The following is a 6,316-nucleotide window of genomic DNA, read 5'->3' on the forward strand; positions in this document are numbered from 1 at the left end:
CATTTTCCAAACCATAACCCGGATAAAGTCATCTTCAAAATTTGCTTTAGTGTCCAAAACTATCTTTATCTTTTGGATCTCTTAAAAGAATAAATTAGAAGTAGGATAGTGATACGAATCCCATCAGAGACGAAACCCGTATTTCACAAGGTCCGAACTAGAACTGCAAACGAATCGAGCCGCTCGCGAGCCGCTTGAGTCAAAGCTCGACTCGAATTCGGTCAAATTCGAGCTCGAGTCGAACTCGGGCGGCTCGTTTAGCAAGCGAGTCGAACTTGAGCCAACTGAGATTAAACTTGTTAGCTCGTCGAGCCCGCTCGACGAGCCATATGAAATTACAAAAATACCCTTATTTGTATAACTAATTAATAAGTTGGAACTTGGAATTCAAGCATCAGAGGGCTGAGGTTCAGACTCTTCAGACTTCAGAGCAAAAGTTGTTTCCCCAAATTGAATTGCATTTCTAATTGCTTCTCCCGCTGTCCCGCATCTCTCTTTTGTCTTTCCTTCACAATTTCTCAAACAAACCCTAGCCATCGCCGCCACGAGTGCACCACAGCCACCACCGCTACCCTTCAGCCACCGCCACCACCGCCACATTGTAAAGTTAATCGTCTGCAATTCGACTTCTTCTCCTCAGCCCAGCTGTATTCGGACCCATCGCCATCAAAATAACACATGGCAGCTCTCCTCGGCCCAGCTGTATTCTTAACGATTGCTAACAGTCCTTCTTCCTTTCGTGCCACTCGTCCTTCATTTCCCACCTCGGATCTAGATTCTAAGAAAAAAGCCCTCAATTTGATTTCCAATTTAAGGTTGGTTTGGCGTTCTCCTAATTCGTACGTTGGATCCGGGATTTCATTTGGGTCGCAGCTTCACTTGTTCAATTAAAGAATTTGTAAGTAGATTATTTTCTCTCATCTGAAGTTTGCTGCTTCCCTCTAGTTAGCAAGTACGAAATCAATCTTGATTTTGCCCAAATCATATATATATATATATATATATATATATATATATATATATATATATATATGAACACAATAAAACCGATAACTTGATGCATGCTGATGGTTAAAGTGGCAGAGTAGAAAAATGGCCTGCTTTATTGGTATCTCTGCACCATCTGCGGTTTCTTGACTTTGAATATCATGTTCTTTTAGGTAAAAGTTGTGCCAGCTTAGTTATGTTGGAAATAAAAAAAATATGAGGTTTGCATTTGTCATCTAGACTTAAAAAAGTACCTTTTTTGTGTGCTGGTTGGAATGAGTTTGCATTAAAATAGAACCGGAAGAGAATCATATCTACTGATACATCTCTTTTAAAGATTGCCTTTGTTATTTAATTAGGGGATGGTAATAATTTATTCGACTTGAATTACGTAATAATAGCAGGGATCTTATATTTTTGGGGGTAGCTAATAAATCTCCTGAAAATCAATCAATCGACAACCACTTTTTTCCAGAGTGTCATATTAAATTGCATCTCTTAAAATGATGAAATACTAGTTGAATAGGAAATAATTTCCATATATCTCTTGGTCCAGTTATGGAAACAAAAAGACATGATTGGTGGGTTGATGTAAAATAACATGTCATTGAGGTCAGTGGTGTCCAACTAATCAATAATTTGGAATGTCTAGAATTTGATAGAACTTGGGACCTCCTTACTTGGTTGGATTTGGGGTGGTATTGGAATTTTGCCTAATCAAGAATTTTCTTTTCATTGTTTGTCCTTTCCTCTGGTTATGAGGTTACGAACAGAAATTACTAGACAATTCAAGCTTTTATATTCTGCTTTTTTGGTGCTCTTCTTCTTGTAATTTTATTTGAGTCCACCTTGTTGATTGTTATCAGCTCCATTTGTTTTGATTTTATGTGTTGCATTAAAGAAAGCTTCTTTTAAATGTAGTTTAGATTCTAAAACTTTTAACTAGTAATTGCTAGCCTTGAAGCTGTCATAGTTTGAAACTCTCTATTAGCTGTCATACTGGTGGCATTAGTCCAGTTGTTTGGATATCAAAAGGCTATAAAACTGTGGTCATCATAGAGTCTAATCATTAATCATTTGGAGTACAAGAAGTGCAGTAGAATTCCATATATTTCTCAGTCAACCGTCATTACTTAATTAGTTTTATGGATATCAGTCCGAGAATGTTGAACTTGTATGAAGTGCTGGGCATTTAAATTCTAGACTTTTATGTGGCATGTATTTCTAAATTTATGATTGTATTTACTGAAAAATTTTTAGGCCTTTTTTTATTATGATCATGCTTTGGTCGAAGTTTAAGTGGGATTGCTTTCTGTTGATGGACTTCTTGCTGTAATTGCATTTATTCAGGTGAGGTTTCACTTCTTTCTTATCCTTTTCTTTCTTTTAGACAACGTGTAAAAGAGAAAATGTACATTGGGGTATTGATGATTAAAGTAACTGGCTTTCGTTTCTGGGTTTTGTTTAAATGGTTGAATTGTCAATTCTACTATACTGAGCTCCTTGGAATGGTGGGGTTTTAGTTGTCTTGTGACTTAGTTGAGACTCGAATGATTGGTGATTTCTGCACTCTTTTGTATGATTGCGTTGGATAAGGTGGCAATGTGACTGTAATCTGATGTGAGTTTCATCTTGGATTAGAAATGTGCTTCAAATTGAGGGATGGGAACGGAATTTCAGAGTCAGTTTATTTTGATATCAAATTGTCTTTCATTTGTATTGATGCAGCTCCTGAGGAAGTGTCAAGGATCTGAAACGTGTTAATGTATATGCCTAATGGGATTTTGTTCCTTCATTTCTCCATTCCTTCAATTCCTGTGTTTTCTTTTTTGTTCTTGTATGATCTTGATGATGTACAATTTGTTATTAGTGACTCTGTTTAAAACTTAAGCTAGGAGACGGAGTAGAAGCCTTAGATCTAATTCCAAAAATTCGAGCTCACGATTCGAGCTGCTCGAGAGCCAGAATCGAGTTTTAGCTCACGAGCATCGAGTCGAGCTCGAGCTTAGTATTTTTTAATCGAGTTGAGTTCGAGCTCAATTCTTTAGGCTTGTTGAGCTCGAGCTCGAGCTCGAGCCCACCTATTTTTAAGTCGAGTTCAACTCGATAAGTTCAAAACTTGACTCGACTCAACTCGTTTGCAGCCCTAATCCGAACCTAGACGAACAATACCTATGGTTTGACAGCGAAAAACTTATGACCTCTTTAAACCTCAAAGTTATAAATTTTAAATTTAATTGCAACCCACAACTTAATAGATTTGCGAACCAAGGTTGTTGGTAGAACGAGGCCACAATCAAGTGAATTTCTTGATTGATAAGTCAAAATGAATACTTATAACTCTTCTAAGATGTTCAGAGGAACACTTCTAAGAAGTTAAGAGAAAACTCTCAAAATTTGTGTCTTTCTTCTATTGATAAAAATACAGCAAAGAGGCTATACTTATAGCCTTATAAATTTTGAAACCTAATTGGACTTGGAAAGACTAAACAAGACAAACTTTCCTGACTAAATGGAACTCTAATTTGCCTCTTTCTTGTCCTTACTTAGTCGATTATTTCACTAATTATAATGATTAAATTATCACTAAATGCACTCTAAATAATGCAACAAATTAGATTAAAATACCTAACTGGATAACTCAGTACATAAGAATGGTGCGAACCAACTTGAGCTTGATCTTCACAAGACGCCACATCAATTGAATCTTCAGATTGCATTAGATCGTCACTTCTTGATATTATTTGTGTGATTGCCCAAAAGTTCTCCAAAACAGAGCATAATTTCTCTCCCTTCTTCCAATCTTCCATTAAGAGATGTTAGGAAATTGGATTAATTTCTTTTAAGTAGAATTCTTGTTTTGTGTGGAAGTAATTAGTTTCCTAATTGATTTTAGTTACTTGAAGTAGTAGCCAAAGAATTTTCTATTCTGTTTAGAATTAGAAATTATTTCCTATTCTATACAAGTCTAGGAATTAGAATTGAATTCCTATTGTTATTTGGATTTTGGCCAAATAATGTTCTTTATAAATAGGTGGGTTGACATACTACATAAGAAATACACAAGAACACATAAAAGGCGATATGTAACCTTATACATGGGATGAGAGAAGTTTCTTGGGAGATAAAAGATGATATACAAGGGTTGGATTTGGATTCAAGTTATATTTTTGTATAGGATTTTGCTCTCATAATAAAGAACGAATTTCTCTCCGTGGACGTAGGTTCAATGGTGGAGCCGAACTACGTAAAATGTTGTGTATCGTCTATTTTTCATGCTTGTGATTTGTTTATCATTAAATTGTTGTGTATTGATATTTCAATAGTTATGTATTCCGTGCTTAGATTCTAATAAGTGGTATCGGAATTTGGTTGCGAGATTGGATTGTTCACAAGTACTTGGATCCCAACAAATTGAATAGTTGGATCAAGAGTTTGATTGTTCAAGATTGGATCCTGGTTAACTATTGAGATCAAATAGATTGGTAACTGTTACTAATTGAACAATTTAATGAGTGGTATCCTTGTTTCAATGGTTTGACAAAAAGCATTGATAGTAAAGGTTGGGAAGCCGAAAAGCATGAAGATACTTGACGGTGAATCTAAATAGGTGATTCAAGGGTAAAAAAAAATGGAGTCTAATGTTGATTTTGGACGTGAATCGTTGGAGATTTTCTCACATCTCCAACAGTTGATACTTCATCCCGGTGACTTTTAGATTTCGGTTATATTTTTTAGATGGTGTGGCACGTATCCCAAAGAAATAAAGAGATTTAATTTTTATGTGTCAGAAGACTCTGACAGTTACGAGTTTTTCAATTGAGGTGGAATCTTGAAAATCACACGTAGTAAGACAGTCCTGAGGATGGGAAGAAATATGATGATTTTATCACTTGATTGTTTCAATGTTTAGGGTTAGAACTCACAAAAGGAGATCTCTGGTTGTGAGTGGTGGTGAGAAAAAATCCTGCAAAGGGAGATGGTGAATTGAGACACCATCTCACGAGTCAACTGGAGGTTAGACTCGGAGTAACTACACGTGTTTATTTGCCGATTGAATCAATTTGATGTCAGGGCTGTATTGATTTGGGTGTGTAGTTCGATATATTATTTGGTGATTGAAAGCAAATGGTTGTAAAAGAAATTTTCGGTAGGGTGCAAATTTGTTAGGAAATTGGCTTAATTTCTTTTAGGTAGAATTCTTATTTTGTGTGGAATTAACTAATTTCTTAATTGATTTTAACTACTTGAAGAAGCCGCCAAGGAATTTTTTATTCTGTTTAGAATTAAAAGTTATTTCCTATTTTATACGAGTTTAGGAATTAGAATTAGAATCCTATTGTTATTTGGGTTTTGACCAAATAATGTTCTCTATAAATAGGTGAGTTGGCATACTACATAAGAGACACACAAGGACATACAAGAGGCGACATGTAGCCTTATACATGGGGTAAGAGAGGTTTCTTGGGAGATGAGAGATGATAAACAAGGGTTGGATTTGGGTTCAAGTTGTATTCTTGTATAGGGTTTTCCTCTCATAATAAAGAATGGATTTCTCTCCATGGACGTAAACTCAATAGTGGAGTCAAATCACGTAAAATATTATGTATCGCCTATCTTTCATACTTGTGGTTTGTTTATTATTAAATTGTTATGTATTTGATATCTCAATAGTTATGTTTTCCGTGCTTGGATCCTAACAAGGGATAACTTTCATAATACACTTCTCTATCTTGAAATCTTGAAAAAATATTTTTGAATTTCAAAGCACATCTAAGCATCTCAAATGTGGAGTTCCATCTTGTTCTATAGTTGTGGATCAATTTCCTCCCGAGTAGTTGTAATTGTTGTACAATTTCGACAAATAGTAATGCTCTATTATTCGATTTGCCCATAAAATCCGCACTCTCCCTAATATTGTTAGTGGTGTCAACTATCTCACTAAATCTATCTTGAACCATAAGATTGAGGACATAAGTATAACAGCAAACGTGGAATAGCTTGCCTCCACACATCAGCTTCTTGACCCTTGAGAAGTTGTCTTTCATAATTCTTACTGCCACGTCATTGTTAGAAGTAATGTCAATTGAAATAGTATAAATCTTACTTTTGATTCCCCAATCCTTTAAACACTTTAAGATGGTATCTGAAATTTCAATATCTTGTCGAGGAGGTAGTATATGGACAAAGTTGAGAACTCTCTTTTGTAACCTCCAATTGGAGTCAATCTAATAGTTGATTAGAATCATGTACTATATTTTCAGCTTTTTTGACTTTCACATGTATGTAGTCAAGCTGATTTTGTTCACTGATTTAATAAATTCTTTAG

General features: G+C 35.3%; 1 long non-coding RNA gene across 2 annotated transcripts; it reads left to right on the forward strand.

Annotated features, from left to right (window-relative positions):
- The first annotated feature begins 406 nt into the window (after positions 1-406).
- LOC140013263 (uncharacterized) lies at positions 407-5,726 on the forward strand. 2 transcript variants are annotated; one of them, XR_011820343.1, is made up of 3 exons: positions 407-898; positions 2,248-2,337; positions 5,369-5,726. It is a non-coding gene; the product is annotated as an uncharacterized lncRNA (long non-coding RNA). The 2 variants fall into 2 exon arrangements; XR_011820342.1 differs by having other exon boundaries at positions 2,248-5,612.
- Positions 5,727-6,316: the final 590 nt, after the last annotated feature.

The sequence above is a fragment of the Coffea arabica genome, chromosome 8c, assembly GCF_036785885.1.
Source record: "Coffea arabica cultivar ET-39 chromosome 8c, Coffea Arabica ET-39 HiFi, whole genome shotgun sequence".
NCBI lineage: Eukaryota > Viridiplantae > Streptophyta > Magnoliopsida > Gentianales > Rubiaceae > Coffea > Coffea arabica.